Source organism: Ornithodoros turicata, chromosome 3 (genome assembly GCF_037126465.1).
Source record: "Ornithodoros turicata isolate Travis chromosome 3, ASM3712646v1, whole genome shotgun sequence".
Lineage (NCBI taxonomy): Eukaryota > Metazoa > Arthropoda > Arachnida > Ixodida > Argasidae > Ornithodoros > Ornithodoros turicata.
In genome coordinates this window covers 87,065,885-87,089,345 of record NC_088203.1, presented here as the reverse complement: position 1 = coordinate 87,089,345, position 23,461 = coordinate 87,065,885, and positions in this window count along the sequence as shown.

Sequence of the window (23,461 nt, the reverse complement as noted above, 5' to 3'; positions counted from 1 at the left end):
GTCTCTAGCGGTGAGGTAGCCCTTTAGTGAGAGAAATGAGAAATGGATGAACACAATTGCACCTAGAGTTCACGCTGTTGAAGCGGTGTAGTCCTGCTACTTTCTGTTCCCAAAATATCTTTTTTCACACGCACAGTGCCAGCAAGATACACTTAAAGGAAGCCTAATAAGATGGACAGCGTAACATAGACGACAGTACTTGCCGGCAAACTGCCTTCGCAGCGTGAATCGATCTGAAACCGTACTGAAGCATGTCGAAAATAAGCCTGCAAGCCTTACTCTGTCCGAGCTCACAGCAGTGTACTTGATAATCCACAACACAACGGCAATGTGTCACGACGACACAACTGCGCTACCAATAAGCAGAACCACATTTACTTTTCAAAGCACGACCAATCAAATAGGCACCGTTCTGCGTACGCTCCTTCTCCACTTCTCATGTTTCTGACTTGTTTAATTTGTGCTGCTCACGTGTAAAGGGAAATCTTGGGCGCTTATTTGATCACATATTCGTCCTGTAGAGCTATATAACTGGCCTACTCCATTCGTGTTTCATTCGTCCGCGTGGCACCTGGTCTCTGAAGAGTAGACGCCGCACCGCGTGCGTGGGGCGCTAGCCGCGGCACTCACAAGGACAACTGCGCTTCAACATGTTAAAAAGACGCTGAAAGTATACTTATACCCCTGTCAGACGTACTAATTTAGTGTCACTTTCAGCGAGTACACTTGCAATAAGTGTCATTCTTTACGAGTCACACGGCATCTTTTAGTGACACTAGATGCAAAGTGCACTTACGATGAAGTGAGTTCGCCAAACTCACTTCACTTTGCCTGCAACAATCAAGTAAGTAGCCTCCACGGCAGGAATTGCGTAACAAATGCTTATTTTTGGAAAAAGAAAGAAACAACCCAACCGGAATTTATATTTGGACAAGTTTCTTAAGACAGCGCTGATTTATATAAGAAAGACGTAAGGATTTTTTTGGCGTGATTTACCGGTACTCTCGTTCACAGACTGCCCAGTAGAGTTCGTAATCCACTTCGCGGCAGCCATATTTGTTGACATTGCACGGTGGTTAAGTGTTTCCGGCGAAATCGCGAAATACCCGCAGTGAAGCACTGAATAACGGAAGACAAAAAAGACAGGGCGTCATGGTCTGAGATAGAAACCCATGCTATCAGAACATGGGAGGACCAAGCGAAACGCGAAAGTGTATGCTGACATCGCGGGCCAGTTGCACGCGCAAGACATAGTAAAGACCACCAAAGAGGTGAAGAAAAAGATTGAAAATTTGTCAAATAAATATACTTGTGTTGGTTCCCAACAATTATATTTATGACATTAAATCGACTTCAACTGCGAAGAAAATCTCTATGAAATGTTTCTAGACGTAAGAAAAACGATTTTACTGAGAAAGTATATTGCACTCCCCGATGTTTGGTGGGAGTTCAAGCTCGCCCATCGTCATCACCATGACTGCTTAGTGACACTTACTTATACCGTGTAGCAGGAGCGTAGTGAAAGTGACGTTACGGGACGGAGTGCACTTCAACTAAGTGACACTAGATTAGTACGTCTGACAGGGGTATTACTATACGTCGTCGTCTGACTGCTAGGTGAACATTTCTGAAATTTATGATATAGGTGCGTGATGATGATACCAATGTGTCTTCGTTCGGGGATAGAGAGGAACTCTTATGCTGACTTCTTTTATGTCCGAACCGTTTTGTTGCGAACCGGTTACCGCTATTATTTTTTACGGTTCTGCTCCGGTTCGGGTTCAACAGTGTCATGAAAATTTCGGTTCGGGTTCGGTTCCGGCAAAAATAACGGTTCGGGTACGGTTTTCGGTTCGGGTTCGGTTCGACACCCTGATTTTTTCCCTAGTATACTTCACTGGCTTTGCACTGGGCTTTCAGTGGTGAGTTAGCTCACCCTGACGGGAGGAATCATGTGTTACGTAACCTTCTGACGCCATCTGCTCAAACGTTCCCTGCCTGCGTACTGTTGATGAGGCCCAAGAAGGCCGAAACAGCTGTCCAGTGCTGGCATGGCGACGTTTGACTTACAAACATATATGCTATACGTGCAGCCAAATAGTTCTGGCTATTTTTGCCCTAGTAGATATATATATTTATACATATATATATAAGTGGAATTAGAGGAATGCGGTTGACCACGGAAAATGAAGATATTCAATAAGAATCAGAGGGTGGAGACAGTGCTTCCACAGGAAAAGGTATAAAAGGGGGCTTTATAGAGGCGAATTCGATGTGTCGACAGCGGCGCAGTCTTCAACAGGAATGGGGTATTATGGTGACACACGACAATTCCAAAGAATGAGAGGGGTGTATGTACAAGGGGAGAGGGCAGCACACGTGCTTTGTCAAACAAAGGTAAAAGGGTAAAATGAATCACAGGCAGTCATATTCTTCGCCGGAGGGCAATGATTTCCTGGGGTGACCAACCGGGGAGTCTGAAAGAGATACAAAATAGTGTATGTATTCTGAGAGAATTAGGAATTTAGGTTGCAAACAGTTGAGAGGACGCCGGGGTCCTCGTTAATCTGGCTTTTAAATTTGCAAATAAGGAACGATTCTCTTTGTTCTCTAAGGCATTGGGATGGAAAACCCGATTGCAGAACGAAAATGGCTGTCATTGATTGAGTGGCCGGGTTTACTAAACAACTTTATTTTCGACCATGGAGAGTGGGGAGTTTCATCGCCACAGGCGATACTCTACCCCATTGCTGGATGGAATGGGGGGAATAAAGTAACGAGCCCCTTCACAATAACGATCGAAGTCCGATGGTGTCCAGAAATGTCAGAAGAGCTTTGAGCGCAGAGCGTTGCTGGGCTGGATTGGGCCAGGGACCAAGCAATTTCGATAGGGAGAAAGGGCGAGAGTCCAGCTGACGAAGAGACTCGGAGAGTGTGGTTCGGGAAGGTTCGTAGTGAGGGCAATGAAGAAGAATGTGCTCCAGATCCTCAAGAGCACCACAGTGGCAGCAGGTGGGGGAGTCAACTTGTCTCAAGCGGTAACGCCACTGAGCTGTAAAGGTCACATCGAGGCGCATTCGGTGGATTAATGCAGCATCTTGACGAGAGGTGTTTCGTGGCATGCGGAAAGCGAGCGTGGGATCAACTCTGTTCAACATAGAGGGGGGAAGAAGAAGAGGGGGGAAGAAGTCGGTTGTCCGTTGGCGGGAAGCCAGGGGGGTCACTAGGCGTCGCAGAATTGAACGGCGGTCTCCTCTCAGCAGAACAACACGGGTCCGTTGCCGATACGAGAGTGCTGCTTCTGCGGCGCTGTCGGCCTGCTCGTTCCCCACGACACCACAATGGGCTGGAACCCACTGGAGAACTAGCCTGTGGCCTGCGGCGTAGATAGTGTGGTAAGCCATTAACACGTCTGTGACTAGGGGTGCGGATGGGCCTCGTATGCCGGAATTTTCAATTGCTTGAAGTGCAGATTTGGAGTCTGTAAAGACTGCCCATTCCCGGGGTGGAAAATCACCGATGTGTTGTAGAAAGAAAAGGATGGCATAGAGTTCCACAGCTGTGGAGGAGGTTGGATGTGAAAGGCGGCTTCCGTGCACGACGCCTTCGGATGGAATGACGAAGGCTGAGGCGGACTTGTTGTTTCGGGATGCGCCATCAGTATATGCTGCCGTAAACGTAGAAAACTTCTCGTCTACCAGAGCATGAAAATGGGCTCGGAGGACTTGAGGGGGGACCTGATCTCTTCTTTCCAGAAGGTTTGGGAGGCGTACAAAAGTGGGCGGTACCGGTAGAGACCAGGGGGCTCCGGCGGTATAGTGTCCTTAGTTATGAAACCAGTGAGAGTCTGGCGTGTCCTCTGCGCTACTCGATAGAAGTCGCTTTCAGGGCGGTATCGAATTTTCCTGAGTAGCGGGTGGCGGGGAATGTGAGCACGCAAATGGAGGTAGTGCCGAGCCGTTTCCCGTTCACGGAGAACTTCAATCGGGAGCTCACCAGCTTCAGCCAGTACTTGCCGTGTTTCAGCCATTCTTGGAACTCCGAGGCATCGACGAAGGCTTCGAGCAAACAGGGACCGAAGTGTATTTAATGAAGTTGTTGATATCCTGTGCAGAATAGGAAGGCTGCCCACAGTTGCCCTCACCAATGCCGCGTGAACCGCGAGCAGGGAACGCTGATCACAGCCCCATCCTGAGCTAGAAAGATGTTGAATTGCGGGGAGCCATCGCTGCACTTTGGTTTCAAGGTGTTTAATGTGCCGAGCCCAGCGCAAGTCCGAGTCGATTACCACGCCAAGGAAGCGGTGAAAGCGTACCGGATCAAGCTTCTTTAAACCAAACCAAAGAGGGAAATTGGCCATAGCTTTACGCGTGAAAGGGAGCTCGACACACTTTTCGGGTGAAAGGTCCATCCCGAGGTGCGTGAGGTACGTATGGATATTGTTTAAAGCGAGCTGCAGGCGGCGCTGGAGAGCCGGGCGTGATTTTCCTACTGTCCAAAGGGCGACGTCATCTGCATACACGGAGAACGACACTTTGCGAGGAATTTCTGATTGTAGGCCGGCCATCACCACGTTAAAGAGTGTCGGGCTGAGAATGATTCCTTGGGGGACTCCTTGAGGAACAGGATGCTGAGGACTTTGGCCTTGGGACGTACGGACAGCGACAGTTCGGTCCGTAAGGAAGTCTTGGAGCCAGATGAAGAGCCGACCGGATACTCCAAACGAGCGCAAGGCGTGCAGCACACAAATGTCCGAGACGGTATCATATGCGCGCTTGATGTCGAGGAAGACCGATCGGACGATCCGTCGATGGGCTCGAGCATGTTGAACTGTAGAGTCTAGGTTGAGAACTGGATCCATGGAGCTTCGGTGGCGACGAAATCCAGCCATTTCGTGAGGGAACGCACGTTGTTTTTCAAGCCACCAGTCGAGGCGATGCAAAACCATTCTCTCCATCAGTTTCCCCATACAGCTTGTCAGGCTCACCGGGCGAAAGGAGGATAGGGCATTTGGGGGCTTGCCTGGTTTCAGGATGGGAACAACCAATGCCTCCTTCCATGTATGTGGTAAAGGTCCTTGTTGCCAAGACGTATTATAGACATGAAGGAGAGCTTGGAGTGACCGCCCGTCAAGGTTTCGTAGGGCGGCATAGGTGATTTTATCGGGCCCAGGGGACGAGGCGGCGTTCACAAGCTTCAACGCTGCCTTTAGCTCGATTAGTGTGAAGTCGCGGTCCATAACTTCCGGGGGACGGGGCCAGTCGTGGTGAAGTTCAGCCGTCAAACTGTGGACAAAACTGCGGTGTAGGGGCGTGGTCGAGGCAGCCGCCGGAGTCGTTAGTACCACACAGAAGTCCGTCGCAAGCGTGTTTTCGTCTACACGCTGAACGATAGCCAAGGCCGCGAGAGGATTCTTTTGAGGGGGCGCCTCCTTCAGAGATCGGATTGTCCGCCAGATCTTCGTGGCCGGATCAAACGGTGAAAGGTGGTGGCAAAACTTACGCCACCGGGTTTACTAAAATGTCGAGATACTGGCAGATTAGGTTTCTTTGAGACATCAGATCTGTGGTTGTTGAATCGGATTCTGAAGGATGTAGCTGTTTGACCGATATATTGGGCCTTGCACTTATTACATTGGAGGAGATAAAGAACGTCAGAGGAGTTACGAGGGTGGTTCTATACGTTTCCAGCCCGACCAACTTTTAATAGTCATAGAGACGAAACAAGTGTATCACTTTTCGACATAGTCACCCTCAACTTCAATGCACTTTTGGCACCTTTCAACCAGCATTCTTATACACTTGAAAAATAGTCCGAAGTTTTGTCCGCAGAGTGCTAGAAAACTGCCTCTTGCACCTCACTATCATTTTGAAATCTGAGATCCCTCTTCAAGTTTGAGAACAGGAAGTAGTGACTCGGTGCCAAGTCTGGACTGTAGGGTGGGTGGGGGATTCTGGTGATTTTAACGCCTTAGCGCGCTGCATCACGCGTGGGTAGTCTCTCTCAACATTTACAGTTATGAAATTCTGGAATGTGGCTCCGGAAGTCTTGGGAGGGCTTGCCCAACGCCGCCTAGATACAGACATACAGAAGGCCTGCTTTTTGCGCCATCTCATTCATTCCCTCCCGGTGGTGTTAGTGATGGTGGAAGAACACGCCGTTGTCGGCCTCACAGGGGTGGATAACCTCACGACTGACGCCCTGGACCGACTTCTAATGAAACTGTGCTGACATATATCTGAAAGCGTCTGAGGAAAATTCCCTTCCCGCGTAGACATCCGCCAATCGCAGTAGCCAGCCAAGATGTTAGCCAATTGCCGCAAACGATTTTGAAACACAGACTCTCTCTGACTACCGGTGGCTGCCCATGCGGCTGATGGCGGCTCGTTTTCATAGCTGCGGCCGCTGAAAGCATCTTCGTGATTGGCTGACTGCTAACTGTTACGTCACGTCGATCATGTGATCAGGCTTTGTCTCTACGTGGTGTTGACTTGCCCCATTTACGTTATGAAGGACTTCCTGTTGCAGACGTACTGCCGCAGAGTAAGTCAACAATGGCTAAGCATATGATGTGACCACTTTGATCAGTTGCGTGAGTACGCTACGGCAGTTTGTCTCTGCGCAAGCGAAAGGCTAAAGTTCGAAGAAACCGCGTGACGACGTTCCGTTTCACTCGTAAGGCAGCAATAAGGGGGTATTCGTAGACCTGCCTGCTTCCACAGAGGAAACCACGTGCGCCTCACAACCTTGAGCTGTTACCCCCTTGTTTGGGAGTGATGGGACCAATGAGGTCGCTCTGCATGCAATAGGGGAAACAGGGAAACTGGTGAGCGGCGCAGACAGACACTACTTACATTACGTATTATTCGTGAAACGGATAGCGAAATAATGCACGATGTAATAAACAGAATGTCCCAGTGTTACTTTTTTTTCGCTCACTTATTGGAAAAGTACATGCATCCCTTGCACGCGAAATCACAGCTTCTTTCACTATGGATACGTGGCGTACCAAGATTAAGCATATCTCCACAAACGACGCGATGCAGATAAAGAAAGGTTTTTGCACGTAGCGTAAGACGTCCTGTTACGACATGTCCTTAGCATTTCTTGTTGCAATTATTCCCGCTTATGTCCAGACGTCTTTTGTTGCAATTATGGTTCCCCGCGCCAAGCGTCGTCCTGTGCGGCTGGAATGAGAACGAAGACGTGACTGTTTATCATAAATGCGAAGCGAAAGTCGGAGAATGCATGTTGACTCTTATTCAGAGTTTTTCCAAGTAACTACTGCCATGAGCATTCTGCCGTCTTCACCCGCAATGATCTTTTCCGTGCTTGTATATGTTGTTGTTGCTGCTGCTGTGCAGCAGAGGAAAAGGCATTGCTGGACGACGTGGGAATTTTGCTTCTGAACATAACCGCATAGCACGCTCAGGAGAAAAAAGACCTCGCTTTTCTTCCTTTTAGTGGTCGTGGTTTCGCCAGGTATCGAGGGGAAAGAAAAAGCCCACCTGAAGAAATGCCTCCTTACTAATTCAGTTACGTCACTGGTCGTACAAAGAATTTCGATTTCTCCTTGTTTCTACTTCGAATAAAAGAGCTGTTGGCCGGGAAAAGGGCCTGCAAGTAGAGGTGCAGCAGCTGTTGCCAGGAAAACCTATGACGACTCCCAGTGCATAACATCAGTGTCCCCGTCGTGTGGCTCGACCAACGCCGATCCCCGCGAACAAAATGTACGCTGTTGCTATTGACGTGAACCTGCACAAAGCGTAGTATTTTTTCGTATAGACCGTATAGAACGGTCACCAGGCTGCTCAGAACTCCAGGGCCGGTCCGAAAAGTAGGGTGCGCATGGGTGGGTGTGCAACGAGTACGGCCTTACATGCATGAAAAATTCAAACGGGACTGTGTTTACAGAGGTTAACAATATGTCTGTCCGCGCCCGCACTCGCTTCGAGAGGAATATTGAAACGTGTTCCTTCAATGAAGTAGACATAAAATGGGCCAAGTGTGACTTGTCCTTTGTTTTTTTCTTTCCAAGACACAACACCTACAAATCTCGTAAATGTCTTTTTAACGGTTCGAATGGATGTAAACATTGCTTCCTGTACCGTGTTTAGGAATTTGCGGCGCACGTCATGAAAACCAGTTGAGCATTGAGGGTATAGATTAACCGCTTGTTGCTTGTAAACCGTGCACAGCAAGTAATGCATGTGCAAGAGAATACTTAATATTTTTAATCTGCTAGCATAATTGCTGTATGCAACAACAATGATCTATGTTAATGAGGTTCCTGTATCTGATTTGCTGCTTCTGATGGCTACGTAGCCGACACGTAGCCAACTTATTTCGTTTTAGACCCAGTGTTGTCCACATACAATGTAGCTTTGCCACCATACTTGACGTGCAATGCGCAGTTGGTGACCACTTCGACACAGTGTTGCCCGTGTTTTTAATTGAAATTTCCTAAAGAAAAGTATGAGTGTATTTGGGGCAAAAATTGGGACATAAGACTTGGCTTAGGCTATCGAATAGACGATTGCACGTCTACTGCTTAACGGAACCTTAATAATTCGGAAAGTATAAACTGTGAATTAGCTAAGTTATTTGAGCTGTAGCTAGTCCCAATATGTGCAGAGTAACTGTTGCTACTTTCACTTTTTACTTTTCGTTACCTTCTGTATATCTTTTACTATAACTTACTCACTTTTAAAAGTAACTTTTGCCCCAAGACATCGTAGGACAAAGTTTGGACAACGTAGGACTTCAGGCGTCACGGTGAAGGTCATCAACTAAATTACGTCAAACAACTACCTCAAACAGTGAATTACGTGGGGCAGTGGAGTAGAGTTGGCGCCACTGGGCGATGAAACACCCAAATCATCATCACGAAAATAAAGGTGTTGTTTCCCACTGTTGTTGCCGTCCATGGCTCAGTTGACCAATACTACTACGCCGCCTCGTCTAGTTCTCATGCCGGTTGGTTTATGTGAATTATGTCTCGCTGCCTCTGCTAACACTGATTCATTCAGAATGTCCTGTGTGGTACTATTTTCGGTGTCCTACCTCTTCCAAGAGGCAAAGGGCCCACTTAGGATATTCCACTTGCAGTATACATAATTCACCAGTGTTCCGAAACACGCTGTGTTTCTTCCATTGAGAGTAGCCACTCACCAACAAACAAACAAACAAAGGCAAAGGGATATATGCGGATTAAAATAATAACAAAAAGATTAAGACGCATCGTATACAAAGGCCATCATTTGATGGACAGCAAGAAGAGGTCATGGCCAATTACGGTAGGTCAGTCTACCGTATCTATGGCTGGCTCACCATACCGTATCCGATCGTCCACGTAAACGACGATCATCATCGGACGGAGGAAGAAGATGTGGAGGTTGATGATCAAAAAGGAAGGAGAAGAAGGGCGCGACGGTTTTCGGTCAGCCGCCATCTTGCGAAGCTGGTCCACGTCCTGCGAGCGCTGTTGACGCAAGAGCTTTGTGTGGAACACGACAGCAGCAGACCCGTCTCAGCAATATCAAACTCCAACCGTACAGGGCCAAGAAATCCTGGCAACAACCACCACCTTCAGATTGCCTTCCACAGTGATGGCGCCTCCGCACTCAAGTCTAGAGCTTATTACGGGAAGCACGCGAAAACCGCTTCGGCTAGCGGGAAGCGGAACAGCAATGCTCCGTCGTGTCCTCGTCTCAGAGCCTTCACCAGAGATGACCGTTGTGCAAGACCTGAACCTCAGTGATATTTCCGTCCTGATAACCTACAAGCTTTCCACGACGTCAAGAAAACCAACGCTGTCAGCGCAGGATATTTCGCTTGCAGTTAAAATGTACGATTGGTTCTGCCTGGGTAAGACCGTCCAGAACGACCACCACTGCGATAGGCTCATGAGCAGCGTGAGGTACGTCATCACTGCCTTTGGAGTAATGTTGATTGTTATCGTCTTCTTGGTCCTGATTGTTGGTGCTGTCCACGGCGTGTTGCATCCACAACGCGAAGGATTGTTTCACCAGAGGACGCGTGTCTCAAGAAGAGCCTGCAAGCGGGCATTGCAGGAGATTCGTTCGATGCACTTGTTGCTATCCGTTTCTCCAGAGAAGCAGCGCGAAGTAAGCACTCAGCATCCACAACGCCCTCTTGCTATGGGCGGACCGACAAAAAAGATATAGCAGATGCCAGAAAGAATACCATACTAATAACCGTATGAATAAATTAATAAAGTGAATCGATAAAAATATGTTGGTGTGTAACGCAAAAGCCGTTTTGTTTTTCTTTTTTCATTTCCTTTTTGTTAGCAAAGGTGCCGTGTGAGATTTGCTTTTGTTGCCAGGTCTCTTTCTTACGTAGGTTGCACTGTTCTGCATATCACTCGGCTCGCCGTTGTCGGCCCTACAGAGGTGGGCAACGTCACGACTTAACCCTTGGGGGAATGTGCGTCTTGGGCTGACTTCTAAGGGAACTGCGCCGACATATGTCTGAAACATCAACAACAGAGTTCGCGCATCGTTTACTCTCTTTCCAGTCGTAGCGCCGAACAGCTTCACATGGGTATTGCCCTTGTTTTGTCTAGTGATATCTCACATTTTCATGAGGAGCTGTCACGTGGGGAGGCTTACAGCTTTTGCCTCTATGCCCACCTCTCTCACTACTAGACGCTGAACACCCGGGACATCATGACGTCCCTTCCACCGAAATCGAGGTCCCGATGCATCTTTGACTGGTTAGATATTTTCTAGACGGAGCCACTATCTACTACTACTACTGTAGTCACGATCTACTACTGGAGATAGTAGTTTGTTGTGGACGAACCTGTGGAAGATACCACCCGAAGACTCTGTGGAGGTCGTTGACCAGGGTCCCGGCTCATAACCAGAACCCAAAGTGCCATCGAGACGTACATAATCACGTATACTGTGAGCTATAGGGTGTTTTCACATGACGTCAAACGAAAGCGTTCGGCCGCCATGGTGGTGGTAACTTTTTCGGCGCAGCTGCCGAATTTGTCTAGCATTTGCTCGAAAACTAAGCCTTGAATGGTGTTTTGAAATCCGGCCGCGTCCGTACCCTTCTTTTATCCCGAAGACACTTCATCCTTATCGTTCTCATGTTTTCTTTTATGAAAACTATGGTTGTCGCATTGAAAAATTGCGCAGTTTGTCATCTTTCAATGCCGCTAGCACGAAAAGTGACCACCAATGGGAGGAGCTTACGTGCATGCCACGTCACAATATGACGTAGGTGAAAACTCCCTATATCCTTGCAGTGTGATTGAATCAATGTGTCTTCTTCTTTCTCTCATAGCGTTGTCCACTGTTTCCAGTCTTTCTGGAACTTCGTCAGCCTCGCGTGGGTAGGCAGTATTCGAGAAAGCGGAGCGTAGGAGAATAGGTCTCCGGAGAATAGGCCCCTGGAGAAAATGTCACCTCAAAAGTGCATCCCACAGAGGTTGCTTCGTGTGCAGGGTGTCGAACCGAAGCGTTTTTTTTTGTTTTTTTTTTGTTCCGGGTTTCGTCTTGGTTCAAAGAAAACGGTTTAGTTCTGGTGCAGCTCAGGAGTAAAAAAAAAAAAATAATAATAACAGTTCGAAACCGGTTCAGTTTAACATGGTGTAAGGAGAATTGACTGCAGCTAAAAATAATTCCGTTTATTCAATACAAGATGTAAAACAGACCGAGAAAAAAGTGCGGGATTAGAAGGTCCCACTAAGTGGCGTAGACAAAAACAATAACGAGCCCGTACATGCGCTCTGGCACATGATGCGAGGTCCGTGCACAAATAGCTACGATATAGTTGACCTAAGTTACATCAAGTCGTCGAGTATTCCCAGGGAAAGACTGGACCTCTGATCCGAGAGGAAGAATTTCAGAGTTTCCTACCTAAACGCCGATGGGTGCTGCTATGTGTTGTGCAGTTGAGGCCCAAATAGTTGAAATTTCCACTTCAACCAAAGACCAAAAACAAACTTTTTCGGTTTCCCTCCGGACCATAAAAAATTCAACGGTTTTCGTTCCGTTCCGGTTCCCCCAAATAGCGATTTCCTTTTCATTTCTTTTTTTCAGTTGTAGATTTTGGTTGGTAGATTCTGTTCGCCCCAGAACCCTGTTCGTGTCTGCTCTTTTATTGGTTTGCGCTCGTTAGCGGGATACGGACGTTTCGGTACAGGACATTCTGGTACAGACATTCTCGTATGTCTCGACGCAAGGACATCTTATTACATGGACATCTCATACACGGGTATGTCGGTGCGTGAACATCTCGGTACAGACCACGCCCAGGATGCGGCGCGCAAGTATTGCCCTTCGAGTTTGTACACAATGCATAGTACACGATGGATTGTACACAATAGTATTGACATGAAGAGCTTTGTACATAATTTATTTCCTCGGGAATATTGCCGTACCTTGAATAGAACGGTCGCTAGAACACTTCTATTACATCAAAGGCGTCCAGACTGTCAGACCTGGGAGTATATAGGGGCAGCATTCTCGTCGCTGTACCATGCTACGGAAAACAGTATTTTGGAGGAGGCAATTAAAACAAAGAACGTTGCGACTGGCTCGACTCACAAGGGAAAAATGTGGGTCACAGAAAACACCAGGGATCCTGATGTGCAGCATCAGAGAAAACACACAGGAGGAACCCCCCCCCCCCTCCCTGGGAATTCTGATGTTAACATCAGAGGAGACTGTTCTCATAGTAAGGTACGACGCAACACCCGCAGGAAAGATGTTACCACAGTCCGCGCGTGCAGGCTTTCTGCTGGCGCAGTATTTGTGCTCCATTTATTGTTCCTATTCTGCTTTTTTGTTTTCCAGTCGCAGTTTAGACGCCCCTCCAGCTGAAGCTCGCAATGATGCGGATCACTGAATGCGGGGAGGGGAAAGCCAACGGTGCACGACCTACAAAACGAAGCGCCAACAATTTTCTCAGTCAGTTTTATCCCCCCCCCCAAAAAAAAAAAAAATGCAGCTCGTTAGGCGACGCTAGTTAATTAAAACTCCCACTGCCAGAGCTACCCTATAAGAGTGCCGTCAAGAAACGGTTCGAGCGCGTACCGAATAATCTTTGCCTCCTCGCCACTCTTGGACACATTGCGAGCTGGGACCATTTTCCGAGCCACTAGCTCTGCGCCGCGTTCTCCGGAAAGTCAGCCGGCCGCAAAAGAGAGCGCCGAACGAGCGAACCTTCGTCCGCTATCTCGGCTTCATTACTTCCGCTGACCTCCGGTCTCCACACACACACACGCACAAATGAGTCGAGACAGTCGCAAACTTGAAAACCACTCTCACATAAATATGTCTGGTCACGTGGCTTCCAATCCTCACAGGCGCGGCGCAAAAATATTTAGTTTTGCCACACTAATATGCAGGCGTCAAAGCCTGGTCACCTCACCAGCCCTTTCCGAGGTCCTATGATTAGAGTTGGGAATCCCGCGTGATTTTTTCTATCCCGGGATTTTGGGATTGTTGCGGACGAATCCCGAAATCCCTGGACGGGATTTCGGGATTGAGACACAAACCGGGACAGCGCGCATGCAGAACATTTATGCAGTAACTCTAACTTCTTCCGTATGCGCTTTTGTTGTGTGTGTGCGTGTGTAGCCTCAGCGCTCTCTCTCTCTATACGTGTCAAAACAACAACTTTATTTTTAATAATGATTTTTGATAATAATGAGCCTTAGTTGCTCATGCGCCATAAAAACTGCAATCATCATCATCAGTAATGATTTTTTATTTATTTATTTAGCAATACTGCGAGCCCGTCTCGGGCCCAAGTGGTTTTCGTTACAATAACTAAAAACAAAGCACAACAATACACAACTAGCAATGATGTTAAAAAAATAGACGAAACATATCACAAAATACGCAAAACGAGGCCCATATATGTGCAAGCAAGGTATGAACGGCCTTAGGAAATCGTATTACAGAATCAATGGATACGATATGTACCACAAGATACATGATAAGGGAGGAATGTTATGTAGTGGTTGAGTCTTGCTGACTGGCGAGCAGGTGGGAAAGGTACGTTCTGGAATCGATACCGAGACGGTTATTACAAATTAGGTAAAAAAAAATAAACCTCTGTATTTTTCTTCTGGCCTGCAATAGCTCTAGGTGTGCCCCGTTGCAACAATACCGAAACGGAGTCTGAATATTTGTATTTTGAGATCGAGGAGTTTGGTTGCGAAGGGCGATACTGGTATACTGGCGATATACTGGTATACTGACGATACTGGATAAGGGTGTGGTGAAATGGAACATGAGTCACCTCACAATGAGGACCGACCCAGCCAGCACACGACATCGGGCCGATATCAGCAGCAAGTTGGGCATGTCGGCCCAACATATCCCCGACACTGCCAACTTGTGACTGATGTACGACAGAAGTTGACAATGTCGGGTCAATGTTGATGGAAAAACGCGACACCTAGCCGACACTGCCAACTTGCGACCGATATCACGCTGAAGTTGGTAATGTCGGCTTGGTGTTGACCGAAACAAGCGACATGTAGCCGACAATGCCAACTTGCGACTGATATCACTTTCAAGTTGGCAATGTCGGCTCAATGTTGATGGAAAAACGCGACACCTAGCCGACACTGCCAACTTGCGACCGATATCACGCTGAAGTTGGCGATGCTGGCTTGTTGTTGACCGAAACAAGCGACATGTAGCCGACAATGCCAACTTGCGACTGATATCACTTTGAAGTTGGCAATGTCGGCTCGATGTTGATGGAAAAACGCGACATCTAGCCGACACTGCCAACTTGCGACCGATATCACTCTGAAGTTGGCAATGTCGGCACAGTGTTGACCGAAATAATTAAGCGACGTAGCCGACAATGCAAACTTGTGACCGATATCACTTTGAAGTTGGCAATGTCGGCTTAGTGTTGACCGACACCAGCGAGATGACGCTGACAATGTCAACTTGCGATTGACATCCCACAGAGATTAATGACAATGTCGGCTTGATGATTATAGAAACCAGAGACAAGACGCCGACATTGCCAACTTGCGACCAACATCCAACTGAAGTTGGCAATGTCGGCTCGATGATGACCGAAGCCAACGACATGACGCTGACACTGGCTTTCCATGACTTATTTGGTGTCCCGCGCCAAAAGCAAGTAGGAAACACATTCGTTACGTTGATGTCGAGTTACTATTCGACGCAATTCCTTACTTGAGCCTCGTTTGTATGCTTGAGCGAATCAAACTGAGACACGTCGCCTCCAGCATTTTGATTCCGAGACGAGCAGAGCTTTCGAATTTGCGGAAGTTCGTAGGACATGAAATATATAGTATCTGTTTTCGCTTCGAAAGGAATGCCGGTTCCTTTTTGAAAGCTTCTTGTGCTTCATGGTCCTAGGAGCTTTTAAACTTTTTTTCGTCTTGCTTTCTGTAACGCCGCGCTCATTGTCCGCCACGGGAAATACGAGAAACAAAGGAAACCATCAGAAAATGAAACGAGTAAGAAACAATGGCAGAAATAAAACGTAGTTTCGTCGCAAATAACCAGTCTAACGTTTAGTTACGACCGCCAACACACGAATACAAATACAAAATTATGTTGGCACAACATCGGTCACAAATCGGTAGCATGTCGAAATGACATCGGCAGCATGTCCAAATGATATCGGACCAATATCCTGACCCGATATCTGCCCAACTCTGGGCGGTGTTGCAAAGTGTATGTTGGGCCGATATCGAGGGGGGTCGGCAGGAGCACATCGGGGTGGGAATAAACAATTTGAGCACAGGTAGCTCACACACTTCTGGTACATCTCACAAATTATACGTAGTGCAGAGTCCACAACTGCGGCAAAAGGCAGCGGATCCTCCGAGAGCCACAATCACAAGGTATATCGGCCCGCCATCGGTCGCTCATCCACAACTGACATCGGCCCACTGCCTTATTGTGACATCGGCCCTGTGTACAGCTGTGATGTCAGCCCGACCTCGGGGGATGTTTCAAAACGGATGTTGGGCCGAGATGATGGGTGTCGGCAAACGAACACTGGGCCGCTGTCAGCCCAACATCGGTGTGCTGCCTGGGGAAGTCCTGCGGTGTCCAAAAAGTTTAGAGGTGCTTTTAGGGCAGAGCGTTAAGGTGGGCTGTATCTGGCCACGGACCAAGCAATTTTGATATGGTGAGCTCTGGGCGACCGTAGATACCTCCTTTCGACCCTCACCGGCCCCAAGGTTCAGGCCCAGTTGCAACACGACGCACAGCCCACTGCCTTCTCTCTGTGAGACCTCACGCTTTCTCCTGAAATTCGTCCGCGACTTCCGCGCCCTTTTACTACACTCTTCCACGGCATGAGGCTGAACGTTGCCTTTACACCGTCTCGGCTCCACCTCGTCTTCCTTCTACCCCACTTGTGGAGTGCACAGCGCAACCTCTGCCACGTCATCCTGCCTTCACCAAGCACTTTCAACACCTTCACCTGCAACCTCAACGAGAGCGTGCACTTGTGCTATGCAACGTATTGACAAACGGCCGTTCAACTTCGCGAAGGTTCTTGGACCGCGTGGTCGAACGCTGCCCACCAGATGCGAGGCCTTCGTGTTCTTGCGGAGTTCTTGCGCTTCACCGAACTGGCGACGGATCTCTAAAAGTGCTCCCGTCATCGTCGTCCCCTCATCCGTTCCCAATGAGCAATAGGGCAGTGTACCGCCACAGCAGCAGTGAATCGTCCACAACATCATCATTCAATGTATGTGTGTGTGTGTGTGTTGACATAGCGAGAGGGCGAGAGTCCATTTGATTCAGAGACGCTGAAAGGGTAGTTCTGATTGCAAGGTTGCGGTGGAGAAGGATGTGCTCTACACCTTCCAGGTCACCACAGTGACAGCATCTTGGAGGGTCCGGTTTTCGCAAGCGCTAACAGTATTTGTTTTTAAATTCCGTGTTAGCGGCGCGAAGCAACTGTGGCTATGAGCGGCGTACAGACGTGGACAGATGGAGAGAGGACAGCAGGAAGGAGTGGGGGACAGAGGGGTTAGTGTGCGTCTTGGGTCGACTTCAGAGGGACTGTGCCGACATTCGTCTGAAAAGTCACCGGAAAACCCAGGGAAAACCTCAGGCAGCATAGCCGGTGACAGGATGGGAACCCGTGTCACCTCCCAGTCTCGGCGTGGAACGCGAACATCCTAACCACTATGCCACGGGAAGCTGGTAGGTAACAGTATTGGGATGCAAAACCAACATTGAGTCATAATTGAGTCACAGAGATGTAATAGCTGTACTGAAAACCTTCATCATAACTTAATGCTTTCCCCCGTGTTTTATTATGCGGCGCTGTCTATATAAAAAAGAAGAAGAAAACTGACTAGGCCTTTTCGACGTCCTCCTCAAATAGAGAGGCTGCAGTTTACTTTTGTACTGTGCTTTTCTCTGTGAGTGTTCAGCGGCTCTGTTTGCACATGTCAATTAAAACATTCGTCATAACTTAATGCTTTAGTGTGCGCCGCTTTGCATAAAAAGCTGACGAGAACCTTTTTGACGTTCTCCTCAAATAAGAGGCTCTGTAATTTCATGGACGGTCGTCACGTGTAGAACCACTCGATTTATTTAATATGGGACGAAACCGAACTTCGAATTAGAAACGTAATAATCGAAACATCAAAACCTGACAAGTTGCGAGAAATGAATGCCCCCAGCACTCCATGTTGAAACCACCTCCAGACCGTGTAAGTATATTTGCCGTTCGACGACGACGATCAAAGTACAAAAAGTACAAAGCACAAAAAGGCAATGTCCCGCCTCGCGACAGATGGCGCAGCGCCCGTACTCCCATCGGTTTTGCGCTTTCGCATACGAACGTACGGAAAAATCGCTTTTTTTTTCAGCACTTTTCGGGCTTTACGGTAGCTTTCACTGTGCTGAACAGACAGAAGACTAGTAAGAAACGTGTATAATAGTTGTATTTATGCAACAGAATCCATGCGTGAGCTGCATGGCGCTCTTTGTTTTCCGCATCCAACGGGAAACGATACCGCTCTGCCTGTTCAGATTAGCAACGAGCGGGCATGCCAGCAGCGGAACGGTCGGAGCAGCCAATGCCCTCCAAGCCGCAGCATTGTGTGGCAACAAGATTTTCCCATTCCGCCCCAGTTAGCGCAGCGCACTCCTGTCCTCCTCTCTCCTCTATCTGGCCGCGGGAGAGAGTGAAGTTTTCCCTCTGGGTCCTCCATCTGTATGGACTGTATTACCATTAAGCTTTGTAATGTTTGAATAAATTCAATTCAGTTCAATTCAAGTTTCACCTCCTGTCTTTCCTTCAAGCGAAGATCCTCTCAAAGAGCATGTAACTATCATCAAATACATAACACGCATTGATTAACTCTTTAATTATGTACTTTCGGCCAAAAGTGAGACAGCAAAATGGGTGCGTTAAGTATCGATTGTCGCACTCCAAAAGGAGTGACTCCGTCTATAACCCCACAAGGAGTCGCCTTGTGGGGTTAGACGGTGTCACTCCTTTTGGTGCGCGGGACGCCCAGTTGCCGGCCTGCCTCACAAACACCGTTAAGTGGAGACACCTAGGGTACGTTCCCCTCGAGTGCTAGGTTTCCGCTGGTTGTAGCAAAATTCGACGATCGATATTTCAATACACGTACTCGCTTTAGGACTAAAAAATAAATAAATATTTTGAACGAAGGTTGTCTCTCATTCCGCTGCCTCGCCTTTGCCCGAAGGCCCTATAATTAGGGAGGTAATTAATGAATTTCAGGTAATTAGTCATCCAGTAGCTGCGTACTGTCCTCGAGAGAATGTCCGCCTGCCCGTATTAACTACATACAAAAACGGCATCTACGCTGCTCTTATAGCTTTTTTTACTTAAAAAATGTGCAAAGAATAAAAAAGAATAACATAACGTCCATCCTAAGATTTTGACCTGTACACGTTTCGCGTGAAACTGGAAGAGTGTTTCACGGTACATAAGGCGCACGTACGCGTCGTTACTTTAGATACACCCTACGTTCGTCCACGTGAGTAAAAGTATGCTGGGTAGGGTTGGCTAGGGTTGTACGTCCTCTTGATGACTTGTGAAGTCTGGGATCCTCACACTGTAACGATAACAGAAAGAGGTTTAATTCTCAACGAATTATTTTTTCCTCCCTCTCGTTCAAGTACCCTTGCAAAACGAAGGGTAACGAACTGCCCGAAATAGCGCATCTGAACAGGGCGTCTTCCGTTCCTGTTCATACATCACGGATCCATCTGTCATCCGCGAACTATCAGTTTACCGGGTAGACCAGCGGCATGGCCCAGCGAGTTAAGACGTCCCGTTCGTTGGTATAGCCAAGGTCGGGCGGTGGGAAGGCTGGAATGTGATGGGTTCGAATCCTACCACCGGCTGTGCTGTCTGAGGTTTTCCCTGGGTTTTCCAAAGACTTTCCAGACGAATGTAGGCACAGTTCCCCTGAAGTCGGCCGAGGACGCATACTATAACCCCCCTGTCCCGCACTCCTTTCCTGCTGTCTTCTCTCCATCTGTAAGCCGCTCATAGTTGCAGTTGCTTCGCGGCGCTAACAAGAAATTTAAAAAAAAAGTTACCGGGTATCCGCTCAAGTGACTTTATCGGGCAAGATGTCAGCGGAAACGCGAGTGCGAAAAGAGCAACGTCAGGCTTAGTTGAATGCACGTGGCCATCCGCGTCACGTTTTCCCGCGTACGCCTCGGGAAGATTTCGTCCGCTCGCCACAGAATATTCCGTCTTCCTGCCGCTCCTCTGTTTGTGTCGCCTTTTTCCATGGTATCTTCCAGCGTCGTTCGGACACTCTTGACATGACCAGTGCGGCATGGCCAAGTGAGTAAGAGCATCCGCTCATTTGTGGTTATAATCCAAGGTCGTGCAGGAGACTATAGGGAGGTGGTGGGACCTTGCAGACGGAAGTCGGCACAGTTCCTCCTGAAGTCGGCTCAGGACGCATACTGTAATCCCCCTTGCCTACCCCTCCGTCCTGCTGTCCTCTCTCCGTCTCTCCACATCTGTACGCCACTCGTAGCCGCAGTTGCTTCGCGGCGCTACCACGGAGTAAAAAAATCAAAGGCTTGACATTTCTTCGGCGATATATTCTTTGCTCATATTTTTATCCTCGCTCTGCTCTGCTGACATCTCGCACGATAAAGTCGCTCGGAGTGAAGGGAGTCTTTTCACTTTGAACGTGTCTAATTCAGACTGAGCATTCTTTCTTTCTTTCTTTTTTGCTACCAGTTTCAATGTAGCCGGAAAACAGTAAAGAATACATTAGCAGTGCTACTTGTAGCACTAGTAGCAATAAGCGCCAGCAGCGGGAAGTAAGTATGACTCTGAGTGGTGTACAGAAGTGTGGAGAGATAGGAATGGACAACAGCAGGGAGTGGGACATCGGAGGGTTAGTATGCTCCGCCTTCAGAGGAGACAGTGCCGACATATGTCTAGAAAGCATGCCACAAAGGTCAAGGAAAACGGAAGTAGCACAGTTGGCAGTAGGATATGGCGCCGGTTTTTCTTTGTTTCTGTCTCAGAGTAGTCTACGAACTCTTCTTCCTAAATCTTGCAGAAACCACACCGATTACGCCGTGTTGCAAAAATGAATTCGTCTCGACGTGAGCCCAGTGAGAAGCGCCGCGTTTTCGCCAGCCAATTATTCCGTAAGGGAACCAGGTGACCCGCTACTGACTGTTGATAACCTACGTTAACTCACTGTACGGTCGCATCCCGAAACCCATCTATGAAACCGATACAAGTGTGTTCTGCATCGAGCAACAATCTATCTGGTTAATTTTTTCGTCCGAAAAGTGCTTATACATTAAATGAACGGATGTTAAAGAAAAGCGCTGCCTCCGTGGCTGCAGAAGCACCAGTGGCGTGACGTCACTCCGTAAGGGGAGGAGTGAGAGGGCGGCGCGCAGAGGAGGAAAGTGCCCGTCCGGATGCCCCGTAACGCTACGAGACGCCTGCGCGGTCGCGGCATTCCTTTTCTCAAAGGCGTGCCATCATTGGCCGGTTACAGAATGGTGTTTTTCCAGAGAGGGGATTCCGGCATACTCTCAACATCCGGCGTCTGCTCTTGTCTTGTATGCCGTCGAATAACAGTGAGTGAAACTACGCCAGTATTTCGCGTGAGATTTTCGATACCGTGTTCAGTGGTCCACGTGAAATTAAATGACACCATGGTTTCGAGATCGACTGCAACGGATGCGACCGTGTCCACCAGAAGCGCTCACTTACTTAGTTCGTCGACGTAACACTAAAGATAATATAGGTTGATATCTTAGCACTGGGGTATATGTCTCTCTCGATGAAGAGTCATTAGCTAGTTTTAGTACATCGGAAGGTGTTAATGATAACGGTTATGAAAACATGATAAGTCAGTCGCTCTGTTTCTTGGAAGCGGGTGACATCACATTGCAAAGCTTGGATTTTGGTAACTTCCTTAAAGTAGCACAGAAGTCATTTTTAACACCCTGTTTTCTTCCTATAAAACCGTTAAGTAGGCCAGTTAGATGCACCATGCGAAGTAATTCACACCAGAGTCATAATAATCCCAGAAATTGAATTTAAAGTACGCCGCAAAAAGCGACCGTGCGCAACGGCGGTGAAGAGCAGTACCAGCCTGTGATCTGCCTGGAACCTCGCGCTGACGCTACAAGGAGAACGCTCGCTGATTGGTCTAGAGAAATGTTGTCTGCTACTCCTCTGTCGTCTGCTACTCCGTTGTTCGGGGTTCTGAAAAAGCCTTTCTCCTGGCTCGGTAATGATTCGGCCGCTCCGTGTCTATCCCCAATTCTCCGGGAGAACTGGCAAAACTGGTCTACGGCGGCAAAGCCAGGCTCCCACAGCTCCCCATAGAGCCCATAGTTTGAGATAATTCAGGCAACACTGGACATGCAACCAATGAAAATGAACTATGATGCCTACCATTTGGCCAATCAGGAGTCTCTCGGTTTGGCTCGCCTTTCGGCCCGGTACTGGCTACCATCGGCTTTTACTTTTACTAGTTTTCATGCCCGACGCTCGTTATTCCGTATTCCAGAACAACTAGGCAAATTTTTGACAAAATACACATTTATTTGAAACATCGTACTGATTCAGTAGTCTGACACAAATATTCACCGTGCGTACACAGTCCAAATCGTTGCGTTCGTTGACCAAGTTCGAACTCGAAAAACACACACACACTCTACTCCCAGAAGTGAGCGACGCTCACACGAGTGCGTGCGATTTCACGGTGAGCATCTCCTTTCGTTGGTTGCAGTGCGAAGGTTTCAACAAAGCGGGCAATGCTTGTCGCACGGACACCGAATCCTGTCTCCGTTGTGACTGCATTTGAAAATGCGACGGCGCTCACAAGTGTTCCTCAGGCGTCAGCTCATAACTGCACTCCAGTTCTGAACTCGAGAGATTGTTCGTAGGTAGGATACTTGTGTCGGGAAACATCACAACACGCGCTGAGTCACTCTGACACACTAACCAATCTGGGACTTCTCTTTGAACAATGCCATCATACGGTGGTCGTCGAGACGCCGCTGCCACTTCTCTCAAGACTCTCCCTTCTCTTCTCGAGTTCTCGTCCCGCCAGACAGGCAGCCCGCGAAAGAATGCTCTTTTGAAACTTTGCCAACCAATAGCGGAGCGCGCAATGTCCTTCGGCCAATGGGTATCAACTATGACGCCTGACGGAGTAATACCACGTGTTTATGACGTGCAAACATTTTTTTAGAGCCGCGAAGAGGGGGAGCTATCGGGGCCTGGCAAAGCGACAAGGCGCTGACCCCCACTGACCGGCGAACCAGAACGAGTTCTCCTTACAACATCATCGGTGACGTGGCATAATACCTTCTCCTCCTCGTAATACCCAGAGTGGCGAGTTAAGGGCACGTGGTTAAGGGTGAAGGCGCGGACCCATGTTTATGTGAGTTTTTTTTTCTTCTGGGAAACAAATTGCACACATCAAAACCTTTAGCGCCTTTCGGTAAAATGACACACACACACTTTCATCAGACGTCTTACTCTGAACAATTTTTGGACGGCCCTCTGTACTCCTTTAATCGTATCCTTTTCGTCGAGTTCTTCCAATATACTAAAACTCAATATCCTTTCCTTCACTGAACGGAGCATTTTATTCAACTTCCATTCCACCATTGTTAGTGAATGTCGAATAAGTTGAATATATCAGCTACTGACGTTGCTCCTTGTATTCCTTCGTGTAAGAAGAGAATGAAAGGCACGCTAGGGAATTTTAGTTGATCGGAAGCAGTCCACGAAAAGGATGCGATAAAGGAAGCTTTCGAATGGCGCCTCTCGGCATCTGTCAGCCACTTCGATTGGTTTATCGTGTTTTGGGGACCGCTTTCCGGTCTATTCAAAACTTTCTATGCTGTCAAATTTTACTCCTTCGTTACGCACGAAGGGTTAAAGATGCAGTGCGTACCTTATATCCTTT